Raw genomic sequence first — 13204 nt, 5'->3', positions numbered from 1 at the left:
GCTAGAGATCTATGCAGAACACTCCCGCAATGCTTAGACTTGGACGCCAAGGAGCAGCAACCCCCTCTTTATAGTGCAGTGTTGCTGAACTATGATGTGCCAGAGGCTATGTGTATTGAGTGCATTTTTGACTTAAGGTGGTTTCAATTTACAATGGGGTTCATTGGGATGTAAATGCATTGTAAATTTAGAATCATTTGTACTTTATTATATAACTTGAAAAGAATAAGATTATATAGCCTAGCACAGCTGCATGCCTATAATCCCAGCAACTCTGGAGGCTGAAGCAGGAGGACAGCAAGTTTGAGGCCAGCCTGGGCAATTTAAGGAGACCTGTCTCAAAATCAAAGGGGCTGGCAATGTAGCTGTTGGGCGTCCCTGAGTTCAATCCCCAGTACTGCTAGGAAAAAAAATGCTGTGTTCTGACTGCTTGCTTTTTCATTGGCTTTATTCCATTTCTCTCCCTCTTCTTGGGCCTACCTATTCACTCAAACACAGCAATAATGAAATGAAGCCAATTAATTTCAGTGGCCTACAGTGACCTCTTACGTTTTCAAATGAAAGGAAGAATCACACATCTCCCACTTTAATCAAAAGCTAGAAATTATTAAATTTAATGAGGAAGACATGTTCAAAGCCAAGGACAGGCTGAGAGCCCAGCTTCTCGCATCAAACAACTAAAGGTGTGAATGCAAGAAAGGAATTCAAAGGACTGCTCCAAGCCAGGTGTGGTGGTGCACACCTGTAATCCCAGTGACTTGGGGGAGGCTAAGGCAGGGGGATTGCAAGTTTGAGGCTAGCCTCAGCAACTTAATGACATTCCTTTTGTGGGGAGGGGTACTGTGGATTGAACTCAGGGTCACTTAACCACTGAGCCACATCCCCAGCTCTATTTTCTTTCTTTCTTTTTTAATATTTATTTTTTAGTTGTACACAATATCTTTATTTTGTTTATTTATTTTTACGTGGTACTGAGGATAGAACCCAGGGCCTTGCACGTGCTAGGTGAGTGCTCTACCGCTGAGCCACAATCCCAGCCACCCCAGTCTTATTTTCTATTTTATTTAGAGACAGGATTTCACTGAGTTGCTTAGGGCCTCATTTTTGGCTGGGCTGGTTTTGAACTCAAGATCCTCCTGTCTCAGCCTCCCAAGCTGCTGAGATTACAGGCGTGTGCCACTGCACCCGGCCCCAGCCCTATTCTGTATAAAAAATAAAAAGGACTGGTGGTAGAGAAACTTTAGGTTCAGTTGCAAGTACAACATATACAAGGATAATTTCAACTTCATAAAAATAATATAATATTTTACCTAAACATAATCATAATTTAAAAAATTTTTTAGCTGTAGATGGACACAATACCTTTATTTTATTTGTTTTTATTTTTATGTGGTGCCGGGGATCGAACCCAGTGGCTCACGTGTGCTAGGCAAGCGCTATACCATTGAGCCACAACCCCAGCCCTAATCATAATTCTTTATATTATCAAATATTTAAATGTCAACAGTTCAAATTTCTTCAGTTGTTTCATAATCTCCATGGCATCAATGAATTTTTTTCATGGATACACTATCAGGTATGTTCGTTTACAAGTGTAAATGAATTTTTCCTTAACTGATATTTTATGTACGCTATACATCTGCAACCTCTCCACATTTGTAAATTAAAAAGGACCAGTTGAAAGTAAATGGAAGCCACATTCTAATATTTTCTTCTGATTTTCTGCCAGGTAATCACGCATAGCCCTACCAGGAGGTGGTATATTTTTTGCAGAGGGGAGTCCTCTATTTAGAATTTTCTTCAAAAGTTATGGATCTGTTTCCTAGAAGCATTCATGCCCTCTGTCTTAGTTTGGTTTTGCTGCTATAACAAAATACCAGACAGTGGGTCGTTTGTAAACAAGAAAATTTATTTTCACAGTTCTGGAAGCTGGGAAGTCCAGGATGAAGGCCTTGGCAAGCTCAGTGTCTGGTGAGGGTTCAGTCTTTGCTTCCAAGGTGGCACCTTGAAATGCTGTATCCTCACACTGGAGAAGGCAGAAGCAACCAGGAAGAACCCTCTCCATTAAGCCCTCTTCTAAGGGCCCTGATCCCATCCATGAGGGTACCCCTTGTGGCCTAGTCACCTCCCTGAGGTCCTACCTCTTAATACTGTTGTTTGGGAATGAAGTTTCAACATGAATTTTGGAGAGACACGAACACCCACACCATGGCCAAATATCCAAGTTTTGTTGGTTGGTTGGTGCTGGGGATTGAACCCAAGGCCTTACTGATGCTGCAAAAGATTTTTGTGAACGACTTCAGGGGATCCTGAACTGCCTTATTTAGTCTGTGCTCCCCAGGTGAGATGCCCTTCATGGAGCGTGACCAATATTCTTGAGGCATGGGCTTATTTGAGATCTGATGAAAGCTGTGTCCTCATGCCCAGAAAAATACAACACCCTTTGGCACACCGATGGCCTGCAGCACAACCCCAGCCACGTTCAGAGAGCGAGCAGCCTGATTCCCTTTCTTCCCTCCTTCAACCTTTTAGTTTGAAAAAATTTAGACTTACAGAAAAATGATAATCTAGCACACAGAAGCTACGTTTGCCACATTTGCTCTCTCTCACATGTATATATATCCAGCTATAGTAGATAGATAACTATGTAAATAATGCAATATTTATGCATAATCATGTATCTATATATCCCGTAGATATTGTTTGGTTGAAGGGATGGAAAATTCCAGACTCCAGGATAAACATTTCAGCGTGCACCCATCTCCTTACAAGAGGAACATTCTCCTGCATAGTGTACTATGATGATGCACTTCAGGGAATTTAACATCGATAGAGTAGTGTTACCAAATATGCAGCTCAACACCAAATTTTCCCAACTATTGTCTTTTTTTTTTTTTTTTGGTGCTAGGTATTAAACTCAGGGACCCAAACTACAATCATTTTTTTGTGGCAATGTTTTGTTTTTCTCTAAATCCAGTATCTGATTCAAGTTCAATTATAGTGTTTCTTTAGTCTCTTTTAAACTAGAGCAGTTCCCTGATATATATATATATATTGCACTGAACTGAAGGGTGTTTAACCACTGAGCCACATCCCCAGCCCCCCATTTTTAAAAAAAAATATTTATCTATTTTTTAGTTGTAGTTGCACACAATACCTTTATTTATATGTGGTGCTGAGGATCAAACCCAGGGCCTCACACATGCTAGGTGAGCTCTCTGTCACTGAGCTACAACCCCAGCCCCGATCCCCAGCCCTTTTTATTTTTTATTTTGAAACAGGTTCTCACTAACTTGCTTAGGGCCTTACTTAGTTGCTGAGGCTGGCTTTGAACTTGTGATCTTCCTGCCTCAGCCTCCCGAGTTGCTGGGATTACAAGAATGTGCCATCATGCTTGGCTCATGATCTTGATCTATTTTTTTTTAGGATAAGCCACATGTTTTGTAGACCTCTCCTTATGATTAGTTTTATTGTATGCATGTTGGGCAATTTTAAAAGCATAGTTACTGGGCAATTATATCCTGTCCTGACACTGAGTGTGTGGGTGTCACATCAGGGTGTTCATGATGTGAGGCTGCCTCATTATTGGTGATGCTAAGTCGGATCCCTGGGTTAAGGTAGTGTCCAACAAGTATCAGCACCCTAAACAGTGCCTTCTCTGCCCTTTGTAATTATGAATGGAGATGGGTGGTGGGAAGGGAAGGGAAACGACGGATCAGCAAGTGTGAACAGTTGGAGGTTCCAAGTGGGAGCTCCCTGAGGAGAGGGCTTTGCCTTGTCTCCTGCTGCACCTGCTGCTAGGACAGCACCTGACCCACAGGCTCAGCCAGCGCATGTGGACATGAAGGAACAGTGGAAGGTGCTGCGAAAACTCTAAACAGGGCGTTTGTTAAAGACTGGAGTGGAATGAAGTATGGTGTGTGGCTATTTTAGGTGGGATGTTCGAGGAACACCTGTGTTATTAGGGCCACCTTGAACTGGAAAGAAGGGGAAGAGCAAATGTAAAAGGCCCCTGAGGCCAAACATAATTATGATGAGCAGAGAGGGCTGGGGGCGAGAGGAAGTGGGGCCCATCCTGGTTCCCCCAAGATCAGGCTGGTGAGCTGCTTGACAGAGTGGGACTTGGCACGCCATGGTGGGTAGTGTGGATTTTACTCTGGAAGTCACTGGCGGGGACGGGAGGTGGGGGGATGATTGGGAGAGGGAGAGTGTAAGCAGAGGGTGACAGAACAGAAGTTTTCCTTTTACCCTTGCTATGCAGAGAGATGTCTCTTTGTCTTTCTGTGGTTCTCTCACTGTTTGGGGGAACCCTTAGGAGAATCTAATGAAATCTGTATGGAAACATATGCAAATTCATGTGAGACTGCAGGACATTCACAGTATGTATGTATGTATGTATGTATGTATGTATGTCTGTCTGTCAATATGTACTTTGGATCAAACCCAGGGCCTTTTTTTTTTTTAAACCACTGACCTACATCCCCCAATCCTTTATATTTTGTTTTGAAACAGGGTCTTGCAAAGTTGCTGAAGGTCTTGCTGAATTACTGAGGCTGGCCTCACACTTGCAGTCTTCCTGCCTCAGCCTCTTGAGTTGTTGGGATTACAGCTGTGCCCCGCCCTACTTGGCACAGGGCATTCATTTTAATATTCAAGTTCACACTGTCTGGTTTGGTCTGTGCTCCTTAGGTAAGCTGAGTCATGCCTAGAAATAATAGTTAACACCTACATCACTTAATCTTTGCCAGGGTCTGTTCTGAGTGCAGGGAACTGAGTCCTCATAACTCAAAGATGATGCCCATTATAAAGATGGGAAAACTGGTAGTTGCCTTTCCTATGAGCATATAGGGAACCAGTGGCAAAGGCAGGGTGACAAACCTGAAGTCTCTGTTCTCAGCCACTGGCCAGGACTCATGCCTTGTCAACTCAATCTGGGGGGGGGGGGTCAAAGAGGCCACTCCTAACACAGGTCCAGGGTCTCCCTAGGGCATTTGAGGCCCAGCAGCCAGGAACTCTGATTGTTTATTGGCCCCAGCTTTGCCAGGAAGGGTGGGCAAAGCAGGGAATATCTATTGGTTCAGGCATTACCCGCCAGGCTTGCGGGGGTGGGGGGGCGGTGCTGGGTTGGTATTTCACAGCTAGTAAGGTAGGCATGGGGAGAAGGTCATCTGATCAGAGCTTGTCATCCTGTGCATAGTGTTGTTACCATGTGTATACTCCTGGGGTCCGTGAGAGTATTTGAGTCTTGATAAATATCAGAGCTTAAGCTCGGGAAGAAGGATGCATGGCTTCAACCTCCTAACTCGTGTCGCACTAGGGGTGCAACTTTGGGGAAGCCACTTAGCGTCTCTGTGACTCCTTTCCTTATCTGTAAAATGGAGATAATCTGTTTTCTTTTTCAAAGTTTCTATCTCAGGGCATTCTGAGCATTCAAGGAGATGATGCACATTAGCTTACGGTGATGAGCTCACCAGACGCGTCCTGTGTGCGTGCCGTTCTGCTGCGTGTGCCAAGTAAGAGTGCATCTGCCTCACTGTATGTCCATCGGATGTAGTTTGCCACCCTGAACGCCTGGATACTTTCCGGATCTTCATTCCCAGGACTAGTTACAAACTTCCTCTGGCATCCTTCTGCGTTCCCTGCTCAAACCCAGGATTCCCTTAACCTCGTCCCTGCTCAGCCCTCCAATCCCAGAGCGCTACGACTTCCATCCTGAAGGACCGGGCTCCTCAGCCACGCCCACAGCCATATGTCCACGCCCCTCCGTTGTCCTCCAATCCTAGGCATAAGAACGTTAAGCTACGCCTTCCTGCCAAACTCAGGGCTGGGTGGGCCCAAATCTATCCAATGAGCGTTGCGCCTCCTCTCCCAGGGCCCGCCCCCTCCACCTCCTACCTAGGTCTAGCTCCGCCTGCAGCCGGCCGGGGGCAGCTCCGCCCAGTCCCGGCTCAGAGCCTTGTCGCTCCGTTTTGCCCAGCGGGGGCGACGTCGAGGTACCTCTTGCCTCAGGGCCTCACAAATCTCCGATCCAGGCTAGGGTGGGGCGCCGGCAGAAGCTGCTAGACTCACGTGACCCCGAGACCTCTGCCCACTTGAACTCCCTTTATCAGTGTGTGGGCTTTCTTAAGCATCTCAGGGATGGACCTTCTGGGGGAGAAAGGCTCCTGGGAGCGGTGTGGGGATCTCCCTTGCCAAAAGTCTGTCCGCTACCTGCTACCTTCACCTTCAAAGTTCTTCCCAGCCCTGGGTTCTATCGCAAGAGAGGAAAGGATTAGGTTTAGTGGTGGTGTTTGTTTAAATAAGTGGATTGTCCGTAACGTAAGCCCCTCCCCTTGTCTTTAGGATACAAAACATAAAAAGAAAAAAATATTAACGGTAATGAAAGAGAAAATGACACTTCATCTATGGAAATAAGAAGATGAATTACATAAATGTGTCACTCATAGTTAACGAGGGAGGGGAAGAGTGGCTCAGGTGAGGGTGACACAAAGGGGCTTCTGGCTGGCCTCCAGACACCCCTCCTTGGATTTATTTTGGCTCACTTGGTGTCTGTTCATGGCCTCCCACCTGCCTCTGACTCTGGATCTCTATCCGCTTTCTCTACCCACTTAGTGAGTGCATGAGTGTGTATGTGTGTGTCTGTTTGTACTGGGGATTGAACCCAAGGGCGCTGTACCATTGAGCCATATCCCTAGACCTTTGTATTTTTAAATTTTGAGACAGGGTCTCACTAAGTTGCTTAGGGCTTTGCTGAGTTGCTGAGGTTGATCTTTTTTTTTTTTTTTGCAGGGATGTGTGTTGGGGGGCATGGGCTGGGGATTGAACTCGGGCACTCGACCTCTGAGCCACATCCCCAGCCCTATTTTGGTTTTATTTAGAGACAGGATCTCACTGAGTTGCTTAGTACCTTGCTCTTTCTGAGGCTGGCTTTGAACTTGTGATCCTCCTGCCTCAGCCTCCTGAGCTGCTGGGATTACAGGCCACTGCACCTGGTCTGAGACTGATCTTGAACTTGTGATCCTCCTACCTCGGCTCTTCAGTTGCTGGGGTTACCGGTCTGCACCACCACAACTGGCCCCTTAGTCTTTAATCTTCTCTTGGGTCTCCATCTTTCCCTCTCTCTGTCTTTGTCTCTCTCTTCTGGGTCTCTATCATCCTTCTTTGGTCTCTGTCTCTCTTTTCTTCTGGGTCCTTGTCCACTTCTCTCTTGAGATTTATCTTCCCACCTTCATGGGGTCTGCTCTCTGTCTCTTACTTCTTCTGCTCTCTCCCTCTCTGCCATCTCTCTAGGCCTTTGGCAATGGTTCCCTCTCAGTCTCCCCATCCCAACGCTAACTAAAGACTCATCAAGCCTGTTTCTTGCCCATTGACTCCAGGACTGTTCGTCCCCCTCTCCCCATCCCAAAGCCACTTTTTGCATTATTGGGAAAGGCCACGTTACTAGTGTTTGCAAATGGAAGGTTAACAGAAGTGACATTTGTGTCACTTCTGGGCTGACAGGAAGGTATTGTACTTTTGCCTTTCCCTTCACTGGGCAGCCTGTGTTTACAATGGTGTAGCCAAAATATGGGCCTGGCCTTTGTAGGCCCACTGTATATTGCATAGGCAGGAGTGAACCTATTGTTGCTATGGAGATGTCAGAGTTTGTTACAGCAGCTAGTGTTCCTTTACTTCATACCACACTGAAGCTATATTTCATTCAGAAAACTGACAAGAGATCAACACTAAAATGCCCAACCCTTTCCCTCACATCTGTCTCTCACATACATTTGTCCCCATTAATTCACAATCTTAACCCAATCCAGGCCCTGCCAGAAGTATGGTTAACACTTAAAAGATCATCCTACCCCAATCTCAGTCTTACCTTACCTTGGCCTAACCTGACTGTCCTCAACTATATCCCTAACCCCATTTCTGTCATAAACCTATGTCTGTCTGTCCTTGTCCCTAATATTAGGCCTATGGCCTGATCTCGTTCTTGGCCTAATTCTATCTCTAATGACCCTGACTCTGAGGCAGCCCTTAACCAATTCAGTTCTACCCCAAGCCTAAACCCAGTTCTACTCCTAACCTAAACCTTAACCCTCACCCTGACCAGAGATTCACCCTGACCTCAATCCCAAACTCTGTCAGTCCTAGAGCCAAACCTAGCATTAACTTTAGCCATAATCTTAGCCTGCACTTTGATTCTAACTATCAGGGAGTTAACTCTATACCTAATCTTTATTTAGCTCGATCCCATACTTAACCATGCCATAACCCAAACACCAAGGCTAGTTTCTTTACCTGAAAAAAAAAATTTTTAAAGGATGGAGGCTCACTCAGTTGTCCAGGCTGGCTTTGAACTTGTAATCCTCCTGTCTCAGGCTCCCAAGTAGCTGGGGTTAGAGGCATGCACTACTGTTCCTGGCTCTCTTACCCGAATCTTAACCCAGTCTTCCCCATGCCAAACTCCACCAATACTGATTGCTACTAATCCTTAAACTTAGCCTGAGTCTGATTCTTAATTTCTAATTCAAATCAGAACCAAGATCTAGTCTTAAGAGTTCCACGTAAGGCTGGGGTTGTGGCTCAGTGGCAGAGCACTTGCCTTGCACGTGTGAGGCACTGGGTTCCATCCTCAGCATCACAGAAAAATAAATAAATAAAAGGAAGTTATTATGTCCATCTACAGCTAAAAACATTAAAAGAAGAGTGTCACGTGACTTGAGTAATGTCTCTTCTCTTTCTCTCACTCCCACACCTTGTCTGCCAGCAAACACTGTCAGTGCCACTTTCAAAGACTATCAGAAACTGACACTTCCTTTCCATGCTAATCACTCTCAATTCCTGGAGTGCTGCAGTCACCTTCTCCCTGGGCTCCCTGTTCATTCTACTCTCTCAGCTCCCATGTCTTACAGACTGCTCCCCATACAACAGCCAGAGGGATCCTGTTATACTTGAGTCAACTCGCATCTCTCTACTCAGAACCCTTTTGTGTCTCCTGTTTCAGAGGAAAAATTCAAAGTTCTACATTGACACCCAGAGTTGTAAATAATGTGTTCCCCTTTGTCCCCTCTCCGACTTCATCTTTCCCTTGTTCACTCTGCTCCAACCACTCTTGCCTCCTCTCTGTCCCACACATATTCCATGTATATCCTACCCCAGGGTCTTTGCATTTGCTGTTCACCTCGCCTGGAATGCTCTTTCCTCAAATATCACTCACTCATGTGTCAGAATTTCAGCAAAGCCTTTCCTGTCCACTGTATTGGGAATTTCTTTTCCAGCATTCTGTTCCCCTTCTCTGGTTCATTTTTTTCTTCATAACCTGTATTATCATCTAGTGTACTCTATGGTTTACTTGTTGATTTTTTTGTTATTTTCCTCAGTAGAGTATAAGCTCCCCAGGATGGGGAAATCTGTTGTCTCTGATGCACCCGTAGCATCTAAAACAGCACATGGCACAGAGTAGGTGCTTAATTAATATTTTTGGATGAATATGTACTTTCTGAGAAGGATGACACTCCCTTTCCCTGAAGTTCTAAGATCATCAGGGGAAGAAAGAACAGTGGAAAGGGGAGAGGGCAGAGGTGGCCACAGCTTCCAGGGAGCAGGTGGAATGGTCATTGACATCTGATTGACTAAGGTCCCTGCTCTGTCCCAAATCTAAACCACAATCCACCTGTGTAGTCACCCCAGCTTTCACTCCAGGACCTCACCAGACTCTTGCAGTTCACATTGCAGTGCTGGATTCCCCCCATCTGCAGGGAGAGCAGGTGAGACACCAAAGCATGTGTCCTCTTCCTGGCTTCTCAATAGAACCAGAGGTGCCCATCTCTTCCCTCTCCCTCCTCTTCCCGCTTATGTCTCTGGGCTTTGGGTTCATCTGAGAATGGGGTGAGGTCCAGAGGGAGATCTCCCAAATAGTAGAGCTGGAACTGTGGATGAGGATAAGGTATAGGAATACAAGGATTGGCACTGATCATGTAGCCTGTGACTAAGGAAGAGGACAGAGAAGATTTAAAATGACTGAAAGTGAGAAACACTTGTGAACAGAAATAGAGATAGACACGGAGAGAGCGCCTGCAATAATGGGGAGAAAGTGAGACCTTTTCTTAACTATTCCACTCTCCTAAGAGCACCTTCTTGCGCCTGTAGAGGCTGGAAGGCTAAAACTACATTTCCCAGAATGCCATGTGGTTGGGGCTGGAGTTTAGTTACTCCAATCAGTGGCCTTCGCAGGAAGCTTGAATTTCTAACCTGGGTGAGCTTGAGAGAGGCTTCCCTGAGGCTGCCACTGTCACAGTGTGATCCTGGCCAGGCTGTGGAGCCAGCGACCCGCTTCCTGATCACAGAGGGGGACCAGCAGCTCTCCTGGGTGGCTCTTTCTGGGTTCTGGATTTGGGAGTACACTGGAGGCTCAGTCTAGATATTTTTTTTCTTCTGAGAGATTTTGTGCCCCTTTCTGCTTATATTGGTACTGAGTGGATGCTGTTCGCTGCCACTGAGCCTTGATGGGTGCACAGGCAGAGAGAAGCACGCACACACGGGCAGAGACAGGGAAGGTACGCAGATCCCATCCCGGAAGAGACAGAAGAAGGAACCCTGCAGAGATACAGAGGGACCCAGAGGCAGGGGGCAGAGGGATGGAAAGAGGAAGACCCAGAGAAATACAGAAGATGAACTGAGGCAGAGAACGGGAGATGCAGAGGCAAGCGCAGGGGTCCAGAAACCTCCCCAGAGTGCTGCAGTGGCAGGGAGGAGACTGTGAAGGCTGAGGGTGGATGGGAATGCAGAGGGGCCCCCCAATTCTCCAGAATCTCCAGGCAGGCCTGCCGATGGAGCATTCTTATGGAGGAATGCATCTTTTTCTCCAAGTCATCAGCCCTGACTGAGGAGCGGGTGTTTCTGAATGGCTCCCCTCTCTACCAGTTGCTCTCAGACTTTTCCCTTGGACACTTGGGTGGATGAGAACAAAGACTCAACCACTTTGGAGATGGGAGGCAGATTCCAGGGATAGTGGAGGCTGAGGAACTAAGAGTAATGGAGGGAGGGAGGATAGCAAGACTGCAAGAAGAGAGACTGAGGGGGAAAAGACGTGGAGACAGAGAGACAGGAGGCTGAGGGACACAGAGAGACTAGGGCTGGTGGGTCAGGGAGGCCAGTGGCAGAGTCAGGAGCCCTGAGCCAGGCTCGCTGGTGGGCTGGATGCCCTGGCTCCTCTGACCAGTTCTCCTAGCACTATTTTTACCCCTATATTTCTCTTTGTTCTCCTTTGCAGAGGGTTGCCAGATAAAGTTCAGGACACTTAGCCTACACATGGGGTTTACATACGCAACAACTAATATTATAAGTATGGCTCCGATATTGCATGAGTCATACGTACACTTTTAAAACTGAAATTCAAAATTTACTGGACGTAGTTTTTTTTTTTTTTTTTTTTAATTTGCTCAATTTGGCAACCTTATGTTCATCTCTTTTCTGTCTCTGCCTCTTCTTCTTCATCCCCTCCCTCTCTCCATCCATCTATCCATCCGTTCTCTGGCCTCTTTTAATGACCTACTCCTGGCCTGGGTCCCCTGCTCCCTCCTCCCCACTCTTTTGTCCAGCCCCCCTGTTCCTAGGGTGTCTCTTCCAGACAACATCTCAGGTTCCTTTCTTTGCCTGTTTTCTAGAGGCCTCCCACCTCTGCAACTGTCTTCCCCCCTTCCACGGGAGAAAGTGGAGGGGCCTTGAAGGAGTGAGGAATCCCCCATTACTTACCTTCATCCTGACCTCATTTTTCCATCCATCTCCTGGGCCAGAGGGGTCATGACAGTTTCCCAAAGTCACACAGCAGAACAGAAACTACCCCTGCCACATCCCTTCCAAGTTCCCAGCTTCCTGGTGGAAAATTTTTCTACTCTTCCAGAAATGACCCAGCTTGGCAATATTTCTGAATCCCAGGCAATACTTGAGAGTCACAGGCCTGGACCACAGGTGCCTGGGGCTCACAGGGTGGTAGACTTTTGAACACCTACTACACACTGAGAGTTTGGTGGGGGCTATGGTTTGTGGGCTATAAATATAAGAGCTCTGACTTGTCATGATTATCATCCTACCCCTAGAACATAAGAAGTGCTCAATAAATGTCTGTTGGCTGAATTAATGAGGCAGTGAATGCATCAACACTCCCCAAGCAACAGATTGCTCATTTCCGCATCTGTCTTTCTTTTTATCCCCATTGCTCTTGCCTTTTTATACTTTATCTGATCTTCAATCCTTTTTCCTCCCATCCCCCACTCTTGGCTTCCTTCCTCCAGAGTTGTGTCATTGTTATTTTTCAGCTGGAGGAGTCTCTGGTGACTACTATGTGCTGAACATTTTCTCTGTCAGATGCTGATGGGGTGATTCACACATGCAATCCTTCTAGAATATTCCAGAAGGTAAGTACAGGTTTGTAGGGTGGGAGCTTTTTCTAGATGTGGAGATTGTGACCCAAAGGGAGGATGGGAGATACCCTGGGTCACACAAGAACCAGAGCTTCTGGCCCCACCCCACACAACCTTCACCAGTTTTTTTGTCTCCATTTCATACTTAGCCTTCCTCCTGCGTGACACATTGCCCACTGAGCCGCACTGCTGACACTTCCACAATGTAAGGATATTAGCATTAAGCATCTACTTAGGGGCTGCAAACTCGAATCCACCCAGGGGTGAGCATGTATCACCAACGAGCAGGGCAGGTCTGCTGGTACTGGGGATGAACAGCGGCTGCCCATGCCCATTATGGCCAGGTGGCAATTGAAACCAGGTGGCAGTTGAAACCAACAATGCCATGTCAAATTTCTCAAGAGGATCTTAAAACCCATGTTTTCAGGAGAAATCTTCCAGTGTTTAAGTGCTGGCAACAAATTCACATAAAACATTGTTCAGGGTTATGAACAGACTGTTTGCCAGACCTACCCACTGGCGGATGGTTTGCAACCCCTCAATTTTAGTTCCATGTCCCAGGTTCTATGCTAAGGCAGAAAGAACTTCCAGATGCCAATAAGATGTACACTCCATGAACGCAGAGATGTTTGGGTTAGTTTTGTTCATCTCTGGCATCTAGAACAGTGGCTTCTGCAGACTGGGTGCTTGATAATTTTTTTTTAAATGCATGATGTATTGAATCCAACCATAAACCATGTGATGTAGAAATAATGGTGATTTTTTTTTAAAAAAAATCCCCATTTTACAGATGG

General features: G+C 46.4%; 1 protein-coding gene across 1 annotated transcript in view; it reads left to right on the top strand.

Annotated features, from left to right (window-relative positions):
• The window catches only part of Ccdc61 (coiled-coil domain containing 61), an 86691-nt gene that overhangs the window by 14907 nt on the left and 58580 nt on the right, over positions 1-13204 (top strand). The gene's annotated exons all lie outside the window — the stretch shown is intronic.

Source organism: Marmota flaviventris, chromosome 18 (assembly GCF_047511675.1).
Source record: "Marmota flaviventris isolate mMarFla1 chromosome 18, mMarFla1.hap1, whole genome shotgun sequence".
NCBI classification, from domain to species: Eukaryota; Metazoa; Chordata; class Mammalia; order Rodentia; family Sciuridae; genus Marmota; species Marmota flaviventris.
The sequence above is the reverse complement of the archived record's forward strand: the minus strand, read 5'-3'. Positions and strand labels throughout refer to the sequence as shown.